The 26739-nt window shown below is 41.3% G+C and overlaps 1 protein-coding gene and 1 long non-coding RNA gene across 15 annotated transcripts in view; one reads left to right on the plus strand and one right to left on the minus strand.

Moving 5' to 3' along the window:
• Positions 1 to 26739, minus strand: part of si:cabz01090165.1 (LRR and FN3 domain-containing protein) — a 286173-nt gene that overhangs the window by 56326 nt on the left and 203108 nt on the right. The window lies entirely within an intron of this gene.
• Positions 24648 to 25600, plus strand: LOC118560518. The gene is made up of 3 exons (XR_004929415.1): positions 24648 to 24690; positions 24853 to 25119; positions 25410 to 25600. It is a non-coding gene; the product is annotated as an uncharacterized LOC118560518 (long non-coding RNA).

The raw sequence follows: 26739 nt of genomic DNA on the forward strand, positions 1-26739 counted from the left end.
GACGACGTTCAGCATGAACTGGAACCATCTCCAGCCAAGAGGGACGTAGGAGGCCACGCTTCTCCTGGGGTTCTCTAAAGAAAACGCTTTGTCTGAACCATACACACTGTTCTAAGTTATTTAATGTTTCATAAATAACTCTGTCTGTTAGGTATTGTCTGATGAATATCAGACCAATCAGCTGATCTGTTGAAAGGGATGATTCGAGCTCTGGTGATCTTTTAACAGCAAACTCTGCACACATTGAATAAAGGAGTGACAAGAATTTATTAACAGAAATTAAATGAACATCCAGAGAACATCACTATGTAACGCTGTTTATCTGAATTAACACAATATTTCAGTCAACATATCCTCTCTGCTAGGCTGTGAAACTTAACTAAACTACTAAGCAAAATGAAGATAAAATAAAGTGGTTGATCATCATCATCATCAGAATGATTCAGTGAATCTTAGTTCACTGCAGATCTGAGTTAAAGAACCAAAGTTCATCTTAAAGAACGTGGAATGAGGTCAAATTAGTTTAACTAATTCAAAACATTTGATATGTGTTTCAACCCATTCACAATGCTAATTTGGATTCTATAAAACATTATTATTAAAAGATTATTAAAAGACTTTTAATCTCTATTTTGTTGCAATGAGCAGACCGGACAACACAAACATTAATGTCCCTTTGATGTATAAAACCCTTATAGAAATAAAGTTTGTTATAGCCGTAGGTCCTGCTTTGTGAACCGGGTTGGACACGGTTGGAGTCGGTGGAGGAAGCCCGGCGCTGTGAGCAGCTCTGCAGGCTTTCCCTGCGTGGCTGCACAGCTTGAAGGGCGATTTTCTCCTGCGCCGCCTCGCTGCAGCTTTCCTGCAAACGCTGAGGAAGGTGACCAGCAGAATGTCTCCAGGGCAGTCGGCTGGTTAAGATCCCACGTTGGTTTCTCAGAACACAGACTTTACGTAGCTGGACGGCACGGCACATGTTGATGGATGTCTGAACCCGGTTGTGACCCGGGTGGCTGCGTCCCGGTACCGAGCTCTCCTCACCAGGCCTGGCAGGCAGAGAGCTTGGTGATGGGGCAGCAGAAACTGGGTGAAGGAGAAGCATCCTGCAGAAAGAAGCAGCTGGACAGATGTGGGCGCTGATGTGGTGGAGCTCATCAGAAGGTGAAGCTGGTCCAGAGATGTTCTCAGCGTCAGATCAGGATAACGGAGCTTCTGCAGCATAACCACCTCCAGCTCAGAGGCTACAGGATTGTCTTTGTGCTGGAGACTCCTTTGAAGAAGAGCGTATTGATCGTTTATCTGACTTTAATAAGAATGACTATTGATCCTCTGCAGCCTGCTTTTAGATGAGCAGCATTTAATCTTTTCTGATTGGAAAAAGGAATGTAAAGCTGTGCTGATATATTAAAATGTGGGACTTTATTCCAGACTGTCAACCTGTGCAAATAAACTAAAAATGTTTCATTTTTCACATTGAATGAATGAAAGAGAAGACTGATTAAACCGAGGCGACAGCTTTCTCCTGGATTCACACATAAAGGCTGGTTTCATGGCAGCAATCAGCCCAACGCGCCTTAATTAAAAATAGTTGCTGCTTTAAAAGCAAAATGACAGCAGGGTTTGTGTTGCTCAGATCAGAAATCATGGTGAAGAAACATGATTTCTTTTTCAACTGTGGAGGAAAGTCTCCCTTTGTTAAAGGAGTTAAAGGAATAAAAAGCAAACGGGTCTTGATTCAGAGCCGGGCCGGTTCATTAAGCTCAGGTAGACCCTGATCCCTTACATCTCAGCCCAGCCTCTGGTTTTCATCCAGCTCTGATTAAACGTGCTGCTTCCTGTGAGCAGCAGCGACGCGGAACGTCAGGGAGGGTTCTGTTCCCTCGCAGACTGATCCTGACGTCTGTCCCAGCAGGAGTGAGAGGCTGAGCTCCACAGATCTGCTGCTCTCTGCTGCAGCTGCTCTTTGAATGATGCATTTGAGGCGCTTTAGAATCAATGAGAACTGACAAGCATGGCACCGACTGAGGATGATGCACTAGTTTAGGATGTCAGAGCCGGCTTCAGACGTGTTGAAACTCTCCACACGTAGGAATGCAGCTCCTGGGTTGATGGAATTTCTCCTGAATGTTACAGTTTCATGTCTTCATTTGGAAAAAGTTCCAAGAGACTAAATCTGTCTGTAAATAAATATAAAATCTGTTGGAATGAGACGCTGCAGACGTCACCTGAAGGAGCAGCACCGAGCCCCCAGTCAGAACTCTGTAGAACCTCCTCAGCTGAAGGTCCGGCTGAAGGTCCTGCTGCAGGTCTTCTGGTCTCCAGCAGATCTGAACGTCTGCAGATTAAACTTTTCTCCGCTCTTCTCTCTAAAACATCTCCAGCTCAGTCAGACTGGATGGAGAACATCAGTTTTCTTGTCTTGTCACAGATTCTCAGCTGGACTCAGGTCTGGACTTTGACTAGGCCACTCTAACTCATAAATCCATCATATAATATCTCAGGCTGCAGGTTCAGATGGTTCTCCTCCAGGATGGTCCTGGTTCATCCTCCAGCAGCTCTGACCAGCGTCCCCCAGCATGATGCTGCCGCCACCGTGCTTCACTGTGGAGATGATGCGGTCAGGGTGGAGTGTCTTTGTGTTTGTGGTGTAACAATCTGTAACAGCTCTGAGGGTATGAAGACTTTTGTGCTGGATTATGCAGAATTCAATATTGTTGTTGAAGTATTTATAGAAATAGATTTTTGTGAAGAATCTGCAAACATTCCAAAAGATAAATAAAAGTTTGTGTTGTTAAAGTGAAGCAGGACCAGAAGCTTGGCTTTAAACTGAGATGTTCTGCTGCTTCACTCAGATGAACCTTTAAATTATTAACCTCCTACGTTCGTCTGCAGCTCCAGATCCATAAAACCAGCTCCGTCTGCAATGAACTTCTTGATGAGCTAAAGGTGCACATTTTTCAAAAGTGAGCCGGTCTTGGGTTAAATCCCCTGGAAGCTTCAATGTTTCACTATAACAGCTGCTTCATGCTGAAGTAGTCAACTGTAGGAGCAGATCAGATCAGATCTGATCAGATCGCAGCTTCAGGAACTCTGCTGGGTTTGACGCTGAGACCGTGGAGAAGTCCTGAAGCAAAGCCTGAAGACGTCTAACCTGCAGGACGCCTCTGGGTGGACGAGGGGACAGAAGGTTTCAGTAAATCTAGACTTTAGTAGGCTTCAGTCTCTGCTGACGCGTGGTGCTCGATGGTTGGAGAACAATCAGAGGGCGGCCCACACCACAGCAGGTACTGAGTACTGTGAGCAAATTAGTGCGGCTCGATTTCTAACGTGAAGTAGATCCATTAATCACTGGCAGCACTTCAGAAAACACGACTCTTGTAGTCCTGAAGTGCTTTTCAGTCCCGGTCATGTCCTCCATCTGTTACAATAAATCATATCCAGGCCAACAGAACATGGGGAGAAGTTCCCATTAATCTCTGGCAGCCAGAACATCTGCTGGACTCTGAGGAGATGTTCCTGTCAGCAGTCACTCAGCTGCTCCCTGGACAACGTCTCAATCAGAGAGAAACATTTCATCTCCTAGTTTGATTCAAATGACAATAAAAGGTGAATATTTTGTAAAGCATAATTAAAGGGATTAAAACATAATTAAATAGTAAAAATCCTGATACTGATCATCTAAAACAGTGATAAAGGCCCAGTGCTTCCTGTCGGCAGGTTCTAGTTTTACTTCCTCATTTCTGAGTGAAGGGATGAAGGAAGAACTGAGCAGGCAGCTGTTGATCTTCACCCAGAACATCCAGATGTCCCCTGATGTTCCTCAGTGTCAGCAGCAGGGATGCCTGCAGGAACTCAGCCAGTGTGACGATGCTGAGAAAGCGCTGACGACAGAGACCGTCCAGGACGTACGGACGGAGGGCCAAACATGGAGGGTCACTGAGACTGACATAAATCAGTCATATCGGCAGCAAAAGGCCTGAAGCAGCTGCTGAATCACTTCATAACTTCAGCAACACCAGGACAGCTGCAGCTGAACAGAAAAAACCTAAAAGTGATCAAACTGAAACTCTTTGGATCAGATGATGGTGGCGCGTCTTCATTTATTTACTGTAGATGATAGAAATAGTGTGCGTCACAAAGGTAGCCAGGTAAGTCTCAACCTGTGAAGGTCCAGCTCAAAATAATGTTCTGGTTAACTTGTGCTTTGCATTGTGAATGGATTAAAACACATGTCAAATGTTGTTCTGAATTAGTTAAGCTAATTTAACCATGATTCACATTCTTTAAGGTGAACTTTGGTTCTTTAACTTAAACAAATATTAGTTCATCAAATAATGTTTTGTTTAACTTGGGCTTTGCATTGTGAATGAATTGAAACACATATCAAATGTTTTCACTCCATTCCATGCTTGTGGAATCAGATCTGCAGTGAACCAGGATTCACTGAATTATTCTGATTATGACTTTTGTTTTGTCTTTTGTTTGTTTTGCATGTAAATAGATCCTTAGCTTAGCTTCTTTTTATCTTCATTTTGCTTAGTAGTTTAGTTAAGTTTCACTAGTCTAGTAGAGAGGATTTATTAATCAAAATATTGTGTTAATTCAGGTAAACAGCATTACATAGTGATGTTCTCTGGATGTTCATTTTATTTCTGTTATTAAATTCTTGGACTTGAAGATAAATTGTCACTCCTTTATTCTGTGTGTGTGCAGGTTTTGCTGTTAAAAGATCGCTAGTGCTGGAATTCATCCCTTTCAACCTGATATCAGCTGTTAGGGCTGATTATCACCAGACAATACTTAACAGACAGAGATAAATAACTTTAAACAGTGTATAATTGCCCGCTGCTTGTGAACCTGTAGGTGGCGCTGTAATAGACGGCGCTCTGCTCATGGTGAGTTTACTCTCTGGTCAAACATTTTAACTAAATCATATTTATTGAACAAAGAATCCTTCGTAAAGGCGTCAGACTGAGGATCCTCCGGGACGTCTTGTGAATACAAAGCTGAGACATGGATTAGAGCGACGAGCGTCTCAGCACCAGGATTCATATCAGAGGCAGTGCAGCCAGTTTCAATCAGTGTCCGGCCGCGCTGCTCACAGCCAACGCAGCTCACAGCCAACGCAGCTCCTCCTCATCCTCATCTTCAGCCGCAGAGATCAAAGTCTAACAGGAACACGCTTCACTTTCATGAAAATTAAATCTAATCAACCTTTCATCACACATTGCACTTGTCTGAGTTAATGATTCCTGGACTTTTTCTGCAGGAGGCTCATCCTGTTTGCTGCTGTTTGATCACAGTCAGTCACACGGCCAGTGAGGAAGGTCCAGGCTTCAGGAGACCTGCACCGAGCGGCTCCCATCAAAGCGCTCATTTTACATTTCCTATTTCCAGGAAGGATGATTGAACAGACGTTCTGTCACCACCTGACACTGCTGCTCACACATTTAGACAAGTCCTCAGGGCTCAGCTGGAAACAGGAGAAGATTTCCTTTGCTGTGGTTACGTCAGGAATCAGAAACTCTTAATTATGGTGACTTCCTTCATCACACCTGAAGGCAACCTGAAAATCCTCAGCACATATTCATCATACCTGAGGCTCAAGGTGTTGCCGTACTGCCCTGTGCGCTCTGATATTCAAGGCATTGTGATTTAATCTGTGAGCAGACTCATCATGCCGGTATGTTTACAGCAGTAAACCGTCACATCTGGGCTGATTTAGGTACCAATTTTCATTTATGTTCACAGTCAATACGATATAACAGGAACTGGTTCATTGATTGGTCTTTGTCAGGTTGGGTCTGTAATAAAGCAGCAGGGAGAATCCCAACACGCCTGTCTGGTCCTACATGGACTTAGGAAAGACTCACAGATCCAAGCGTAAGCAGCACAATTAATCTGAGATTATTTCTGCACGTCATAGAAATCACCGTTTGAATTACAGCAGCACTGCTTCCAGATGTCAACCTCTGAACTGGGCACAAGGGGGCAGCAGAGGATCATTTTACTCCCAAAAAGGAAAAATCTCCTTCGAAGGTTGAACCTTCGTCACAGTGATGCAGCGAAGGTTGTCGAATTCCAAGTCTCCCTCAAATGCAGCTTCCTTTTCCCCATATTTGAAGGATGAGACTGGTGTACAGTTTGTGGCCCACCGTATCCCATGATTCATTGTGGGTTGAACATGAACAGCAATGGCGGAGAGGAAAGCTGGGAATAAAATTGGATAAATTACGCTTGGATGGATGGAAATTACACTTTCTGGGACATAAAAATAACTTTTCAAAAGTTTTCAGACGAGAATTTAGCTGTGGAAAGCTGCAAATCTGCATATTTAATTTTAAAAGCGTTCAGATGTGTTCAGACGTGTCTGTCGGCTCGCCTCGCCGGCTTTCAGCTGAGCGGCCCGTAGAGGCTCGCTGTGCCGAAGGACTTTGCTCTCTGCAGTCTCTTAAAAGCAGAAATAATTCAGTCGTATATTCAACGTCAATGTTTGGCTAATTTATTATTATTGTTCAATTTAAGCTTTACTCAAAAATTAGAGTTAGGGTTTAAGTTAAACATTTTACAAATAAATGGAACAAAATAGTATTTGTCATCAATTAATTTTAATTAGCAGGATATTTCTTTATCTATATAAACATACTGACTGAATATTCGAAATGGCATATTAATGAATTACGTAAAAAGAAATAATAACAACAATAATAATAATAATAATAATAATAATAATAATAATAATAATAATAATAATAATAATAATAATAATAACAACAACAAAAACAAGAAAGTTTGTGATCATGAATATGTAAGGGGGAAAATAAAAACACAGCAGTTATTTACAGAGGAGACAGCAGAATCAAACTTTGTCTCTAGAAATGTGTCTTCAGGCCAGCCGGTGAAGGCGACACTTTCTGAATTCACAGCCCAGGTCTCCTTGTTTTTGTGGCCGATGAATGATCCTGGTCTGCCCCCCTGAATTGGGACACAGCCTCAGTTTAACAGAATGAACACGAACAAACCAGCTAACATGAAGCTGAGCTCTATAACCTGGTTAAATAAAGATGAACCTAACGGTTTCCTGTTAGCTGCTCATGTGGACATCAGCAGGATAAAATCAGAAAACCTCCTCAGAAAGAGTTTTTCACTAAGCAGAGAGGATGCAGACTTGCACCACTCAGTTCTGGTTAACATTAGCATGCTAACGTAGCAAGATTTGGCTTTCTGCTAAAACAAACTAAAACGGGCCTCTATTCTAAAAAACAGTGTGCATAAAGTTTAGAAAGTGTTCATAGATGAAGATGTGAAGGAAGTCAGACGCGTGTGAAGAGCTAACACCCAGAGATGGGTGTATTGATTACAGATGTCTCACTGTGTAACAGAAAAATCCATGGAATGGTGGCGCTCTGACTTCCTGCCCAGCCTGTATGCTGAGTTTCTGATCTTATCAGCTCCTCCATCGACGCCGCCGACTGTGACTCTGTTCAGCACGAACAACAATCAGTTCATTTACAGACACAATAATCACACAGCAGATGCATCTGGACCCTCAAACTATTCACATTATTGTCAAAATTCTTCAGCACAGAACATTCAGTCAGATTTCGACTTCAAACAGAAAAAAACTTTCAGGCGGAAAATAAACTTATATTGGGCTCAGCAGAGAGAGGAGAAGCAATCCTGGAGGATTTCTAATGATGGCGTGTCATCTCAGTGGGCTTCAGACGCCTCTGGTGATATTACCACAGCCCCCCCCCCCGTCCCCCGAATAAACAGCAATACCATTATCACCGTCAGCCAGCAGCTCAATCAGAGCGCTGGAGACCCAATGGGTGACAGCTCACTGATGAAAATGAGACATGTCTCCCTGAGCTGCAGCGACTACAGCTGATGCAGAACAACAACTGCTCCCATCACGGCTGCTCTTCATCTGCAGCACGTTACAGGAGCTCGGTCCCTCCTCCTCCTCGTTACCTGATGAAACGCTTCGTCTGATGAGTTTATTTAGTGTCTAATGGCGGCTGCAGGGTAACAGCACTCACTGAGCAGGAAGACAGCAGCCGCTAACAGCTGGGTCCACAAACTACTACCTTTACTACCACTAATACTACTACATTAATATTACTAGTACTGAAACCTTTACTACCACTAATACTACTACTACTACATTAATAGTACTACTACTACATTAATAGTACTACTACTGAAACCTTTACTACCACTAATACTACTACTACCACCATTAATAGTACTACTACTGAAACCTTTACTACCACTAATACTACTACCATTAATATTACTAGTACTGAAACCTTTACTACCACTAATACTACTACTACCACCATTAATAGTACTACTACTGAAACCTTTACTACCACTAATACTACTACTACCATTAATATTACTACTACTGAAACCTTTACTACCACTAATACTACTACTACCATTAATAGTACTACTACTGAAACCTTTACTACCACTAATACTACAACCACCACCATTAATAGTACTACTAATCAAACCTTTACTACCACTAATACTACTACTACTACCATTAATAGTACTACTAATCAAACCTTTACTACCACTAATACTACTACATTAATAGTACTACTACTGAAACCTTTACTACCACTAATACTACTACTACCATTAATAGTACTACTACTGAAACCTTTACTACCACTAATACTACTACTACCATTAATATTACTACTACTGAAACCTTTACTACCACTAATACTACTACCATTAATAGTACTACTACTGAAACCTTTACTACCACTAATACTACTACTACCATTAATAGTACTACTACTGAAACCTTTACTACCACTAATACTACTACCACCACCATTAATAGTACTACTGCTGAAACCTTTACTACCACTAATACTACTAATACTACATTAATAGTACTACTACTGAAACCTTTACTACCACTAATACTACTACCACCATTAATATTACTACTACTGAAACCTTTACTACCACTAATACTACCACTACCATTAATATTACTACTACTGAAACCTTTACTACCACTAATACTACTACTACCATTAATAGTACTACTACTGAAACCTTTACTACCACTAATACTACTACTACCATTAATAGTACTACTACTGAAACCTTTACTACCACTAATACTACTACTACCATTAATATTACTACTACTGAAACCTTTACTACCACTAATACTACTACCATTAATAGTACTACTACTGAAACCTTTACTACCACTAATACTACTACTACCATTAATAGTACTACTACTGAAACCTTTACTACCACTAATACTACTACCACCACCATTAATAGTACTACTGCTGAAACCTTTACTACCACTAATACTACTAATACTACATTAATAGTACTACTACTGAAACCTTTACTACCACTAATACTACTACCACCATTAATATTACTACTACTGAAACCTTTACTACCACTAATACTACTACCACCATTAATATTACTACTACTGAAACCTTTACTACCACTAATACTACTACCACCATTAATAGTACTACTACTGAAACCTTTACTACCACTAATACTACTACCATTAATAGTACTACTACTGAAACCTTTACTACCACTAATACTACTACCACCACCATTAATAGTACTACTGCTGAAACCTTTACTACCACTAATACTACTAATACTACATTAATAGTACTACTACTGAAACCTTTACTACCACTAATACTACTACCACCATTAATATTACTACTACTGAAACCTTTACTACCACTAATACTACTACCACCATTAATATTACTACTACTGAAACCTTTACTACCACTAATACTACTACCACCATTAATAGTACTAGTACTGAAACCTTTACTACCACCAATACTACTACTACCATTAATAGTACTACTACTGAAACCTTTACTACCACTAATACTACTACCACCACCATTAATAGTACTACTGCTGAAACCTTTACTACCACTAATACTACTACTACCATTAATAGTACTACTAATCAAACCTTTACTACCACTAATACTACTACTACTACCATTAATAGTACTACTAATCAAACCTTTACTACCACTAATACTACTACTACCATTAATAGTACTACTACTGAAACCTTTACTACCACTAATACTACTACTACCATTAATAGTACTACTACTGAAACCTTTGCTACCACTAATACTACTACTACCATTAATAGTACTACTACTGAAACCTTTACTACCACTAATACTACTACTACCATTAATAGTACTACTACTGAAACCTTTACTACCACTAATACTACTACTACCATTAATAGTACTACTACTGAAACCTTTACTAACACTAATACTACTACCACCATTAATAGTACTACTACTGAAACCTTTACTACCACTAATACTACTACTACCATTAATAGTACTACTACTGAAACCTTTACTACCACTAATACTACTACTACCATTAATAGTACTACTACTGAAACCTTTACTACCACTACTACTACCACCATTAATAGTACTACTACTGAAACCTTTACTACCACTAATACTACTACTACCATTAATAGTACTACTACTGAAACCTTTACTACCACTACTACTACCACCATTAATAGTACTACTACTGAAACCTTTACTACCACTAATACTACTACTACCATTAATAGTACTACTACTGAAACCTTTACTACCACTAATACTACTACTACCACCATTAATAGTACTACTACTGAAACCTTTACTACCACTAATACTACTACTACCATTAATAGTACTACTACTGAGACCTTTACTACCACTAATACTACCACTACCATTAATATTACTACTACTGAAACCTTTACTACCACTAATACTACTACTACCATTAATAGTACTAGTACTGAAACCTTTACTACCACTAATACTACTACCACCATTAATAGTACTACTACTGAAACCTTTACTACCACTAATACTACTACCACCATTAATATTACTACTACTGAAACCTTTACTACCACTACTACTACCACCATTAATAGTACTACTACTGAAACCTTTACTACCACTAATACTACTACTACCATTAATAGTACTACTACTGAAACCTTTACTACCACTAATACTACTACTACCACCATTAATAGTACTACTACTGAAACCTTTACTACCACTAATACTACTACTACCATTAATAGTACTACTACTGAAACCTTTACTACCACTAATACTACCACTACCATTAATATTACTACTACTGAAACCTTTACTACCACTAATACTACTACTACCATTAATAGTACTAGTACTGAAACCTTTACTACCACTAATACTACTACTACCATTAATAGTACTACTACTGAAACCTTTAATACTACTAATACTACTACTACCATTAATAGTACTACTACCATTAATAGTACTACTACTGAAACCTTTACTACCACTAATACTATTTAGTATTACTACTACTACTTTTTAACAGAAACATGGTTACATGAATTTAATGAAGCAGCCATACTGATGGAGTCGACTCCTCCAAACTACAATTTTCTTTGTGAGAGCAGACAGCAAAGGAAAGGTGGAGGAGTAGCAACATTGTTTAATGATTCACTAAAGTGTAAAAAGGTGTTTTTGGGAAAATTTGACTCTTTTGAACATTTGGCTCTCCAGGTAAAGGGCCCGATACGAACTATGTTTCTGAATGTGTACAGGCTTCCTAAGTCCACATCAAACTTTTTTAAGGATTTCAGTGACCTCTTGTCTGTGATATGCGTTGATTATGACTTTTTAATTATTGTGGGAGACTTCAACTTTCACGTTGACAACCCTGAAGACAGAAGTGCAAAAGAACTGTGTGACACACTTAGAAACTTTGGTTTAACTCAGAATGTTAAACAGCCAACACACAAGCAGGGGCATATTTTAGACTTGATTATCACTAAAGGTCTAAACATTTCACATGTCAATGTAACTGATGTTGCCTTATCCGATCACTTCTCCGTTACCTTTGAATGCATAATTACCAGTGACTCATTCAGCCAAAGGGACATCGTAAGAAAACTCACCTTTAAGGACAATGCCACGGAAAATTTTATTCAAGCTTACTCTGATACTTTAACCTTGGGCTGCAACTCAGTAGATGAGCTAGTAGATAACTTTCAGTCTAAAGTCTCAGACATCATTGACTGCATTGCTCCAGTTAAAGTGAAGTTTTTTTCCGGGAAGAATAAATCTCCTTGGAGAAATGCTCCATCAGTTAGAAGTGAAAAAAGGGAATGTCGGAAAGCTGAACGCAGGTGGAGAAAGAACAGACTCCAGGTTCACTACGACATCTATAAAGAGAGACTTTACAGATATAACTTACAACTGAAAAATGCAAGAGAATCTTTCTACTCTGAGATCATCAAGAAAAACATTAATAATGCTCGTGTCTTATTTTCCAGTCGACAGGTTAACAAATCCTCCTGTGTCCGTGGCTTTAGAACTCCATCAGGGCCTGCAATGAATTTGACTTCTTTACTGAGAAAATCCTAAAACCTAGCTACTACTATTAATATTAATACTACTACTACTACTAATAATAATAATACTGCTACTACTACTACTACTACTAGTAATAATAATAATAATAATAATAATAATTAATAATAATAATAATAATAATAATAATAATAATACTGCTACTACTACTACTACTACTAATAATAATAATAACAATAATAATAATAATACTAATAATAATAATACTGCTACTACTACTACGACCACTACTACTACTACTACTACTACTAATAATAATAATAATAATAATAATAATATTACTGCTACTACTACTAACAATAATAATGACAACAACAACCATAATTATCCATAAATATGCTGTGATGGACCGGCAGCCTCTCCAAGGTGTGCTCCGCCTCTCGGCCAATGGCTGCTGGAGACAGCGGTCGCCCCACAAACGGAGCTGAAGGTGTGAAGGTGTACCTGGGACACCTGTGTCTGCAGACCGACGGTCTGACAGATGAACAAACATCTGGAACTCTATAGAGAGGATGTTTTATTTTGGATTTTCAGTGAATTCCTCTGCTGTAAAAGCAAAGTCGTGTCACCAGTGGGTGTTAACGGCCCGTTGGCATCAGCCCGGGTTTCCCTGAGTTCAGTTCATGTAGTGGAGCTACCTGAAGCTGCAGCAGCCACCACGCTCTGACCTCACCGCCTGCAGCCTGCTTCATGCAGCATGATGTCTGTAAGGCTGTGCAAGCCAGGCGTCTTCTTGGCAAGATGAAAGAAAACGGTGAAATTAAATCTGACATCCAAAAGTCCCTGCAGAGCTACCTGCTGGGTCAAAGTACGGTCTGGATGTTCTGGTTCTGATCTGTTCTGTCCTATTCGGTGTCTTTGAGGTTTTCTGCCCCGCGGACCTCTGAGTCGGACTGACAGGCTGCATCAGAAGCTGAGCCCATCCGTACGTGGCTGCAGCGCTGGCTGTGTGTGCTGATTGTTATTAAGGCGTCTAATTGTGTTGCTGAGTGTCTGAGATGTGCATACGCTCTGAAATGAATAATCAGACTCCATCATGCTGCTCCCCAAATGATTCTGCATGTTAAATCAGAGCTGCTGCTGCTGCTGCTGTTTCCAGGTGATTGTGTGTGAAACATTATGGATACTTTATAGAAGTCATTCTGGAATAATTTTGCATAATTCTTTAAAAACATATGACAACCCAAATGAAGCTGACATTTTAACCTCAATCAGATCCCAGTGGAGAGCCTGTTTACTGCAGCTTCCTGCTGATGTGACGGGGTGAATGCATCATTCATCAGCTGCTTCACAAAAAGCTACAAGTACAGCAAACTTTTCTCATAAACCTATCTGCTGTCTTTCAGTTAAACTCTGCTTCATGTGGTTCTGCCTTTAAAGCACCAAGTCTGGAGAGTCATGTGTCTCATTTTGTTAAAGTGCTGAGAGAAAACATGGCGGCTCTGTGATAAACGGCTGATTTCGCTGCTTTATTCGCTTCAGCCTCAGTGTTGGTGCTGAAACTGTTGCTTTTCACATCATTATGGTCAGAACAATAAAAGTTGTTGAACTGCAGAGGAAAAGAGGCAGATGGGTTTATTGAACTCTGAAAGGGGCAAACAGGAGGGGATGACGGGTGAAACCCCCCGGCACGGCTGCACAGGCACACCTGAGCGAGATAAGCCTGCCTGCTGACGCTCAAACACGCCGCCTGTTGCTGCTTCCACAAACACAGGCCGCTGTTTGCTGTTGACAAGAGGATTACCATGTCAATAAGACACAGCGGCGGCAGCAAGGAGGAGGAGGAGGCCACCGACAGCAGAGAGGGCCCACAAAGAGAAGCATGAAAGGAGAGGTGTGCGCTGATAAGAGGGACAGTGCAGATATCCACCAGTGCCGCTTTGTCTGAGTCCTCCTGATTGGCTGCTGATGACAGATAAGCTGCCATAACACGGACTGGGTGGAGGCTCAGTGGTGGAGCAGCAGGCGGTGTCTGCACACACCGCAGCAGAGAGCAGCAGCGCCCGCTGAGGAACAAGGCCTTTTTATTCCAGCCAGAACTCAGGCAGAGCCAGAACTCAGATTCTTACTGAAATATTCTTCTTTTTAAAAGTCCTTCCTAAAGCAGAACAACTGCTTCATTGTCCTGCATGGGGAAATTCTGGAGAGACATGGTCCATCAGTGGTTCTCCTCCAGTCCTCCTGACGTCTCGGGTCAGAACCGGTCCATCAGCATCTTCCTCTCAGCCACAGATCAGCTGCTCCATCAGACCAGAGAAGATGGCTGAGGCCTTCAGAGGTAAAGAAGGTCTCCAGCAGCGCCCCCTGCAGGCCAGGAGACCTCATTCTCCTCAGCAGGAAGATTCTGCTGTGACCCTGTAAGACCATCAGGGTTATGAGTCCAGTTCATGGTTCTGAACACCCAGGTACTGAGGAGAGTCCACTATCTCCACATCAGTTCCCTGGATGTTCTCCTGGGTCAGAGAGGTGGTTCTGGACCTGAGAACGTCCAGCAGCTCCTTTGTTTCCCTCCATTTAACCTGAGGTGGTTCTGCTGGTACCAGTCTACAAAGTTCTGGGTCCACCGACCCGTCTTCCTCTGTGATGAGACGGACTGGCAGAGTCATCAGAGAACCTCTGCAGGTGGCAGCCTGCTGATGGAGAACTCCAGGGTCTTCATCAGGGGTGATGTTAGCGGTACCGGCCTGTAGCTGTGGACCAGAACCGGGGCAGCAGGTAGATGATGAGATGTTCTACTGAATCAGCAGCAACATTTCACTGTCCAGCATCAAGATCAATGTTGGTTTGTTGTGGCTTCACTCCTGGGACTGATGACACAAACCGGGTTCTGCTCCATTGGTTCTGTGTCTCAGCCTAGGAACACATGAGGAAATAAAAAGTTCTGCTAGTTTAGCAGACTGCCGCTTTCCCATCATGCCTCAGTGAGGAGCAGGAGGTCGAGCCCTGAGTGGGTTCTGCTGCTCCGAAAGGAACCGAGGTTCAATCAGGAACCCGATGTCAAGGTGGCAGCAGAGAGAGAGGAGCCCAGCAGGTCGAGCAGCAAGCAGACGTTCTTCACCGTGACGTTTCACCCACATTTGGGGGGGGGGTTCTAGGCTAAGGTGCAGACAGCAGGATTGCACCACGGCGCCCCCTGCCTGCACACTTTAACGGAACCATCAAGGCTTTAACATTTGTCTCAGTCATTTTAATTATTTCTAAGAAGTTTCATCAAGCGGCAGCTTGTGTTTTTAGGTCACTTTTAGAAAACTGTTCGCCGTCATTAAGGCAACCCAATAAGAGGAGAAGTGAAACTAAGCAGCTCAGAGGTCCGTACGGAACCAGGAGCTTCCAGCCTTTAACCCACACAGAACAAAGGTCCGTTGGTGGAGCTGATCTGCTCATCGCGGTTCTCTGGGTCTGCCCAGAAGGTTCTGCTGAAGCACTCAGGCCCACTGACAGCAGGTACCAGACCTTGCTGGGGAGGAATTTAAATGCAGACACGACAAAAGGAGCCTTTTAAATAAAGAATCTAGATAAATACTTGATGCTAACATCTGCATCTCAGAAGGATTTTACTGATTTATTATCTGCGCGCTGCGGGGTGGGCGGTTCAGAGGAACACGTGCTGAGAACATTTGCTCATCCCAACAGAATCACAGACTTTAAAGGCTGCAAACCGGACCTGCTCTGAGGTTTGTTCCTCACTTTAAATCTTGTTCCTGTCAGAACAGGAAGCAGAATCAGAACCGATCACATCTAACGTGGCGTCCCTGATGCTCCCATCATGGATCACAGAACACAGCAGGTTGGTGCTGCTGACCCAGTAATCAACCCGGAACCAAGAACATGCTCAGCAAGATGTTCTGGCAGGAACAGAGACAGAAACCCAGAATTTAATTACTTCTGATCTAAATTATATAAAACTAAATGAAATGACAAAAACTCTGAATCCCAGAATGCAATGCCCCTTTGTCATGGCAGGCCCCAGGAAGGAGGAGCTTGTATCGCTGTGATGTCATGATGGAGATATAAAAGCTGGAGCGCCTAGTTAACACTTCAACAACCAATAGTACAAAATATTATTGATTTCTTTTATACATATTTTTATGTTTAGTCATTTTAGTACAAGATGTGAACACCAAATGAAAAGCTGTAGTGAACTTGCTGTGGAGGAACAGGGGAGGGAATAGTACGGTAATAAAAGTTATAGCTGGAGCTGAAGGTTTAGGTTCTAATGATGAAACATTGCTTATTATAGAGCCTGATGAGAAAATAATGGAAAACATGAATCTGGAAGACTAAATTTACTGCAGAGTTAGGAAAACGTTGGAAACCTACCCTGAGAGTGAAGATGTGAGGACATGGCATCTTCATGTCTAACCGGCTGGGCCTGACTGTGTGGTTCTGGTAGAGAGAACCACACGCAGAGGAACATGACAGGCCGTTCTATTCTGGCTGAGAACTTCATGGTGAAACATATTAAGTGGTAATAAAGCAGAGAGGGATATGTTCCTGGTAACAGAAGCTACTGGACGTTCTCCTGCTGCTTGGGGAGCGGAGATGAACTCTGCCTGGTTTGGATGGTGGCGCTGCATCCTCTCATCATAGAATATTATAGATATATAATATTATGTAATTCAGTAACTGATTTATGAAACATTATTCAATAAAAGTAAGGCTTTATTTTCTTAACGGTTGGTTTCTGTTAGCTTTCAGAGCTAATTGGTCTCAGTGCAGCTCCTCAAAGCAAAGCCATAATCACGCTGACCTGTGACATCACTGCATCGTTTATCGTCTTTCATTTTAATTCTCATTTGCTCCTTTTTATTTCCTCCCTCAGTTCGTTAATTTTCCTATTCCTAAACAATTATCACAATAACGGACAGAGACTGGGAGCTGATTGGTCGGTATTTGCTGAAAATCAGGTGCTGCCCTGATCTGGTTATTTTAATTAAAACCACCCATTTTATTATTAATTGCCCTTAGCACTTATTAACAGTTACTTTTTTAGCCAAACCAAGCTGTTGTTGCACAGCCGCACTAATTAACAAGAAAACATTTTCTCACAGATCCGACCTTCATCCACAGAGTCCAAACCAGTCTGGGGCTCATCAGCCAAGGGTCCCATCTGATTGGTTAATCTACCCAGGGGACCAATCATCTTGCTAGATAATTAAAGTTATAATCTGCCGACCTGAGGTGATGAACTGTGTAATTAAAATATTTTTATTCATGATTTATTTCAGGAATTGCTCTTATTTTGAGCTATTTCTCAGGGATTTAAATGGAAATGTTGGTTTTTCTTGTGTCACAGCTGTAGCTCCATAGCTGCTGACTGAACGTGAGACTTTAGGTGGAAAATGTTGCAGCAGCTGGAGCGTACAGAGCGAGCAGGTGGACTGAAGAAGAAGTGGAGCTAAAGCAGCACTAAATGTTAAATAAAGTGACCCTGGAAGCGTTCTACCTGACACCTCCCAGGTGGGTCACACTGGGAGTGTGAAGTGCTGCTTTACAGCCCACTGGATGCTGTTTTTACTCAGACTCAGCAGAGAATGAGATGTCATGGAGAAGAAATTGCGTTATGGCCTTGGAGGATATCACCGTTTGTCTCTCTGCAGGTTCCACGGCTTTAAAACGCAGAAACTGACTCTAAGCATCTCATTTCTGTTGTTTCCAACCCACACAGCTCACTTTGCCTACGTGCTGTTTCACAGTCGGTACGCCTCAGCAGCATCACAACGTACAGACGCCATTTATTTGGCCCCGGCAGGAAGTGGCCCTGTGCTCACCTGCGCTGCAAATCAGCAGCATTCCAGCAGAAAACAGGAAGTGTGAAGAGCAAAGAACATTCTGCAGGTGATCTGCGGCGTTGATGAAAAAATCCTTTTAACCAACAAGTTCCTGATTTTTAGGAAGCACCAGTTTAGCTCAGACCTGTCCGTCCATTTTGCATCGTCTCGTCAGTTTTCTAGCTGTCTCCCTGCAGCTTGCATGGAGCAACGAGGAGGACGTGTTTCAGGAAGCAGGAGGAAAATGGCTGTTTGTGGAGAAGGAGGTGGAGATGTTTCTGTTGACCCTCCTCGACCTTCACCTCCGTTTGTCTCCTGCACTCCCCTTCCTGGGCCTTTTCTGAGCGAACCTTTCCCTGCAATGCTGCATCAGAACCAGGAACGGTCATTTATCAACCATAAGACAATAAAACGCTTTTCACCTCCACTGAGTTTCAGACTGCGTGTGTAAACTGCTCATTTAGACCAGAAAAGCCTCATTAAAGGTCAGCCTCTCTGCAGACACGCGGTGCACAGCCACTAATTAAGTTACCCCATCCAGCACCTTGTTCCACCACAGGCCTTCAGTGAGGTCTTCTTCATGCTTCACAATAACTCAGATTTCTGATTAACCTGGGAGCGCAGATGGAGGTCTTGGTGGTTTGTTTTCACATGAACGGTTAAATGTCAATGCAAGCCGCCTCCGAGCAGAACCGGGTTTCATCTGGAGGACGACGGAGCACATGGTGTTCATCGCTGCTGAGCCGGATGCTACCATCCCTCAGACCCGCAGCAAAGACCCGGTGTAGTTCTGGCTGTAGCAGAAGACAACAGCTCAGCTCAAACAGCAGTCGCCTATTCCTTCCAGGTCAAAGGTTAGAGGATGGGCCTGTAACGTTATTACCACATACATTCACAAGCATGTCCAAATGGTTTATACAATTTATCATAGAAAGTTGATCATCAGAAACAGGGAAGCATAAATAATGCTCTGCAGCTTTCATTTATTTAAACTTTTGTCCGTTTTTGTCCAATTAGTTCAACATTTTTGTTTATGGTAATTACTGAAGGTTAATACCTATAAACTATTCAAAAGCAGCAACAAAATAACACGTGTGACCAGCACAAACCATGTCTGGAGATTATTCATGTAAATTAAATCCTTTCTCAGCCCCAACATGCTCACTGTGTTGGTTTTTAAAACCTGACAAATTATTGGTCTTATTAGAAATATCTCCACTTAATGATCCGTTTCTGGTGTGATTTATTCCAACTCCATCATATAATTTCTCTCTTACATGTGGCGGTGAAATCAAAACACATTAGGCCACATATTTCTTGCAGTTGGCCTAATTTCATGTTAATTTAAGCATGGGGCCAAATTCCAGTGTCTCTGCAACCTGACAGACATGAATACACAGAACCTGCGATGCTTGAAGCTCCTCTCCAGCTGCTGCACATATTATCTTTATAAATGGCAGAACAGCTAATAGCATTTTGCACCAATATGTTTACTTGCCTGCCTGTGATCTGATGAGTGTGACTAATGAATCCCTCCATTCTGCCTCTGAACCGGAGACCAAACGACATTCAGCTGTTGGGAAATCTGAGGGAGGTCACGCTGCGAGTAATGATGCAAATCCATTTGAAAACGCATAAAGCTAAAGAAAAAGCAGAAACAGACAGACTCGCTGGCTTGGTGTACGCTGTCATGATAAGGGTTACATACCTTAATACCCGACTGGGGCCTAAACCGAATCAATACCAACGAGAAAGAGACTCACCGACAGCCATTCATTAAAAGAGGAGGATGTTCAAGGGGAGAGAAGACCAGCTGAAGAGCAGTTCATGTCTGAGCACACATTTCTGATTTACAATAAAAACCAGGTTGGACTGAGGCGCAGGTATCAGCCAAAGTGAAGCTGCTGTTCTGAGAATCCGTTTCACAGCAGATAATAGATCCAGGCTGTGAAGTTATTTACTTAAATTGGTATTTAAAATAATTTGATTTAAGCAACAAGAGCTGGTATTATGTATTAAGCTAACAGCCCAGTTCTCATGTCCCGCAGCATTCAGATCTGGTTTTGCTCCTGATTCAAGGGGCTTCACTGGCTCCGAAGCTTAACTTCAGGTTCTACAGCAACAAAGCAGACCGGAGTCAAAGGTGGATCCTTGAGGAGCTCCAAACTGCAGTGGAGCTGCAGGGGAGGAGCTTGCATTTTTCATAAGTGTATAACTGACATCTATAAAATTAGATCCAACTCACCTCAAACAGATTCAAGACCAAGTCGCCCCTCAGCTGAAACAGTACTGAAAGATGGACCCAAACCAAAAGCATTGTTTCAGTTAACTTCTCCTCATTAGTGTGTCCGGGTGAAAATCATACACTGACCCAGGATCTGCTCTGATCTGGACATGAGCTTTAACCTGAGAAGCTGCTCCCAGCTGGTCAGCTCATGACCTTCACAGCATGCTGGTGGATGGTTCAGCTGGTCCGCTAGCTTCCTGGTGATCAGATCACCACCAGAAAGCTTTTATTTCACTAAACAACAGCTCTGCAGGCGCTCTGGAGGTCTTACAGCCATAGTCAATGCATGACAATATTATTAGAGTTCATTTATCTCAGTAACCATCGCTGAGTCAAACACATTATGTGTAGATTAATTGCACAGATGGATGTTTTCAAGCCTTTATTTCTGTTAATCACAATGATTTTCTGCTAACAATTAATGAAACGTGACATTTAAGATCAAATGATTCTATCAGACCAATAAAAACACTTTAACACAGAAATCTGGGCTTCGTGAAAAAGGTCGTTGTTTTCAATCTGATAATCGAGTTTCATCAGAACCAGATTCTGGTTCATGTTCCTTTGGGCTGGTTCTGGTATTGATCCAGATTTACACATTCTGTTGATTTCCCCAGAAAGGCACCATTTAACACCTGTTTTAACTGAAAGCTGCCTTTCTTAAACCTGAAATAGGTTTAGTCCAGAATGCAGTGGCAGGAACACTGTGGAAAAGTAAGAGAGAGAAACTGTAGCTTAAGAGCTTGTTGATAATTTTGTCAGGAGAGTCCAACCTTTGTTAAAAGACTGCTTTGATGCTTTTTGAAGTGAGCTTCTTAAAGCACCAGTGTGTAAAATTTACTTCCACCAAGTGGTGCTAAATGAATCAGAAACGACCGAGAAGCTCCCTCTGGTGGCTTGCCGATAAGCGCGTAATAACTACTACGGAGTGTCATAACTGTGACAATGTTCACATCATGCATGAGTTCAAATGTCCCCTCAGGTGATGATGCTCAGGACAAAAGCTGACGCAATGGAGCTCAACCAGTGTTAGCTAACAAAGAAACGAGCCATCTCTACAGAGTAGCTGCTGGACCACACTGCCCTGTTTCTAACGTAAAGCCAACATAAACCTCACTGGTATATTGAATTAATTTACCTGTCCTGCAGAAAGCTGCAACCTCTGCATCCATTTTGAATCCTCGCTCCCTCATAAATTATTTCCACCTGGTAATAATAGCTGCACCGATATAGACTCTCATATCTCCCAGTTATTACTTCTTTTCTTCCCTCTCGCTGGGCAAAGAGTATGGATGGTCCTCCATTTCAACAGAAAATAGCAAACAGAATGACCTACGGTCGTCTCTGATTGTTTCTACTCCTCCTCCTCCGACAGCACGTCTTCATTTAGAAGACAGAGGAAAACACATAGAACTGACACGTTTTTCCTTTCATCTGCTGAAATCATAAATAGTGACACAACATGGTGCCTCCCAGTGGATGCACCGCCACCTATGTATTTTTAAACTACTAATTCTAAGTTATGAGAACGTTTTCATTTGGGATGTGAGGTTATTAGACTTTGCCAGAATATGTATTTAGAAAAGCAATGCTTGATTTTTGCTAATTAAAGGCCTAATTAGTTACACATTGTCTTTTTCATTTTCTGCTGACTTGTTGTAAAACGAAATCTCATGAAATGTAAGATCCCTCACAAACACAGTGGAGGAATTAGCAACGCTAACCAGGCTGACAGAGACTTGGCCAAAAGAGCAGATTTTGGGCACTAGTGTTAACATGGATGGCTTTTATCTGCTTAGAGATGACAGAATGAAGGACAGCCTTATGAAGAGAGGAGGGGGTGTTGCTGTGTTTGTAAATCATAGATGGTGCAGCTCTGGTCATGTTACAATTAAAGAGACCCTTTTCACTAAGGATATAGAGCTGCTAGTTGCTAGCGGTTGCATTGAGATCCTACCAGCTTTCTAGGGAGTTTTCACACAATCAAAAACACACCATTTGTCCTCCCATCAACAAAAATTGAAGCAGGCTGTGATGTCATCCACACCGTTACCAGCAAACTGTAATAAAAACATCTCCAGGCTCTTTTTCTGATCTCAGGGGACTTTAACTATATATCCCTGTCCCCATCTTTCCCACCTTTAAAGCTATAGTTGGTATCCTGTTCAGATACACTTGTTGTTATACTGGGTAAAACGGTCCTTCCATCCTGAAAGTAGTTAATACATACACATATGTTCACAAAAAGGAGGTTAAAAAAAAGTATTCTCTGGGGGAGCTGCAGGCCTGTATCCGATCTTTGACGTTCAGTCTGAAGGGCAGAGATTGGTCAGAGTTTTGTTCCTGTTCTCACCTCCCTCAGTTTCAGGTTCTACGGGAATCACATTATCTACTGGCTGTCCCACTTGCCAATCATTCTGATGCACTCAGGTAACGCCAGTGTCTGTGATTGTTCTTTCTTAGTTTCTGTTTATGTATTTGGTAAGCTTAGCAGCTAGATTAGCGGTTAGCCGTTTATTGTTGCTCCGCTTCTCTCACCGTAGACTTTGAACATGACTGAGAGCCACAAAAAGTGAACCACATTCATGTTTATGAGAAGAAGAGGAAGGCCTCAGTAGAAATAAATAAAACCAGAGTGGATTTGGGAAATTTTTTCAAGCGATCCCCTTGAAGAGCGGAAGAGCACGTAAGACGGTCTTACGCATGTGCAGTTATTCAAAAAGGGAAACTTCTGGAAACATTGCTGACCCTAGCTTTAATCAGGATGTTACCTGCAAAAAACTAGAGACAATGAAACACTAGACATACTGTTAGTAAGTTGCAAAGAGGCATACAGTTCATCAGCCCTCCATTCCCTGGGGGGCTCAGATCATAACCTGGTTCACCTCCAGCCAGCGTATAAACCCCTTGTCCAGAGAACCAGCTGTAACACTTTCAATGAGGAAATGGTCTGAGGAGGCCAAAGAAACCCTGAGAGACTACTTCAGCTCCACTGTGTGGAATGAGTTATACAATCCTGATGGGAAGAACATTGATGAAATAACAGAAAGCATCACAGACTACATCAATAGACACCATGATGACATCAGCCATCTTATATGGTCTGTTGGAGCAGCAGCTGATCTGTAGCTGAGAGGGAGCGGCTGGAAAACTTATTAGGAGGTCCATCTCTGTCCTGGGATGCCCCTCTGGACCCAATGCAGGTGATGGAGACAGAAGGACTCTCCGGAAAATCACACCACTGATTTACAGACAAGTGAGCGTTTACAAACATGATACTGCTTCCACAGGTTCTCGATCAGCTCATCTGATCTCAGATGCTGATATCAATTTGCACACATTTTAGCTTCTCTGATATGTTTGCTTGTACAATCATGCACATTGCAGTTTATCACATCATTTTGTAAATCGGCTGCTGTCTTTCCTCTATTTAACACGAATACTGCATCTTTTTTCAGTAATGCACGCATTTGTACCTGTATAAACTGTATTATCAATTAATAACTGCACAGTATATTTTTCCCCCTTTCTGATTCAGTTAATTATTTTACTAGACAAAACTGACAATGTCAACAATGACATAAAATGTCATGTGTTTGCGTCTTGAAAAGGACCCAAAGGTCGCTGGTTCAAAACTTTGCCACTCGGTACCTTGACCACAGATTGCTTCCTGTGCACCACACAGTTTGGCAGCACATTGCTCCCTAAGGATGGGTTAAATGCAGAGACAAATGTATGGAGACAAATTTCTGCCAAAACGTTGCACACAAAAAAAAGTTTTGCACACAAATAAAACTTGTTTTGCACACAAAAAGATATGTTTCACACAAAAAAAATTGTTTTGCAAACTGTTCGCCAGCCTTGCACTCAAAATATCATTTATAAGTTTTCCTCGAGCACAAAACGGTCTCTGCTCGCACAAAACAGCCTCTGCTCGAGTACGAAACAATCCCACTACCGCTGCGGTAAATTTGTGCCAAAAGTCACGTGATGCATTGAGTTGTTGTTGTTGTTCAGACTTCCCGACAGCAGGGGGCGCACCCGAAACAAACTGAAACGCGCCGGTTTGGCTAAAGAAGAAAAACGTGACATCACAGCTAACAGCATTAGCACCCCACAGGTAACTTTCAAAGCTTTCCCGGTGAAAAAGTAATAGCTCACTGATAGATCATGTAAGATTTCAGTTAAAGGCACTGTTTAGTTTTATCTCTGATCTAAAAATGCTGTGTAACGGACTTTTCAAAAATAACGTATTTAAACCATGATTTAACTCTCCTTTCAGAATTCAACGTGTTTGGAGAGACGTGTGGTGCGCAGGAACAAACATATACAACAATGTGCTGCACTCAGGAGAGGACAAGTTTGCTTGAGCTGTCAAACATGTTGGATAACTTCTGTTGTCACTATTTATTTATCCCAAGACTACAACTAAGTTTTCACACCATCAGCAGTGGCTGAGATGACCATTCACTCAGAACTGAGAGGAATCTGACACTTATGGGAGATGGGAAGCATCCAGCATGCTGTGGTAGAACCAGAAATCACAGAGGTAAGATGGATTTTTTTTGTGCGTGCTATTATACAGTTTCTCACAATGCATATATTTCAAACCAGAAATTAATTTATCTGATCATTCCAATACAACAAAACATTGAAAACATCACAGAGGTGGCATTGAAACTGTTTTCTTTGAAATGTGTTTATTATTAAAATAATTAATGGATTTTGGAGTCTTTTTTTCAATCCTTAGCTCCATGAATTAAATTATATTCAGTAAGTTGTAGCAACAGAATCATGGCCTCTTTTTTTATTCTCTATATATCTCCATCTTTCTTGCAGGGACTCTGCCTGCCTCATATTGACAGTGGACTGCTGGATGACCCACACTGTGGGGTCACTATTCCTGAAACTGGCAATGTGTTGAGCCCCGAACAACTGGTAGCACTGAGGGCAGCCATGGATGCACTGGGACATTCTGAATCACACGGTTCAGATATATATATATATATATATATATATATATATATATATATATATATATATATATATATATATATATATATATAAAAATGTTGCTACTGTCCAATATGACCAACACTTTACGAGTTTAATCTTATTTTGGTTACCATTGTTGCAAAAGGTTTTCAAGTAATAAAATCTAGCCAGGAAAATGTAACTAAGTTAGTGTATTCACTGAATAAAAATGTAGAATTGCTAGGATTGTGATAGTAAATGTGTAAGGTACTGTATAAACCTTTTGAAAATGCTGAGGTTATTGAAAAAAAGGGGCACATGACCCCTTTTTTTTACTAAAACTGAGGATGCAAACATTGTGAGACAATTAAACAGTCCTTTATTTTCCACATTGCATAATAAACATACCCTTTGATAAACTCTTCATTTCCAATTCTTACCAATATTAATCAAAGTGAATACACCTTTTTCACAAGAATTGCTTTTATTGTTCAAATTAAGACTGAAAGAACTCCATTAATTCTCCAGGTTTTTCCCAGTAAACAATCCATATATTACCAATAAAACGGGCTGTATTAAAAAAACTGGCTGATGAAATGGATGAAGCCAAAAACAGGACTATGAAAAACAATTTCTGCATGTAAGACTGTCAGGAAATTTAGAACAATCTCAAACCTGGCCTTTTTTTTTCCTAACTTTTTTTTTTTAGCCTAAACGGCTCCACTAAGAGCTATGAAGGACATGCTGCAACAGTTACTGATCAAAGTAGTTAATACTGGGAACTAAAACGGTTACATATTAAGTTATTTTTTAACAAGCCCAACTCCTCATGTGTTTAAAGATTCCATCAAATCCTGAATTGTTCAAGTCTTGATAGTCTCGTGATGGAAGTCGACCTGGTAGACTACCAGAGTTTATGTAGGAGCCTTCCATCCAGCCCAGAACTTTGATGGCCTTCACCTCATCAGTGGGTGCTGGAAAACAGATATGTGTTATTGTTATGTAAAGGATAATACTGTTAAAGAAAAAAAATAAATCACCACTTCGATGAAAACAAACTTTTCAAGAAAATATCTGCTCATGTGGCTAATTCCAGCTGTGGTTTTTGCCATGGCCAAACCAATTTTATTAAGTGCACAACACATATTTGCAATTGGGCACAGATGACCTCATTTTTACTTTGAAGAAATTAAGG

This window comes from Fundulus heteroclitus, unplaced genomic scaffold (genome assembly GCF_011125445.2).
Source record: "Fundulus heteroclitus isolate FHET01 unplaced genomic scaffold, MU-UCD_Fhet_4.1 scaffold_44, whole genome shotgun sequence".
Taxonomy (NCBI): domain Eukaryota; kingdom Metazoa; phylum Chordata; class Actinopteri; order Cyprinodontiformes; family Fundulidae; genus Fundulus; species Fundulus heteroclitus.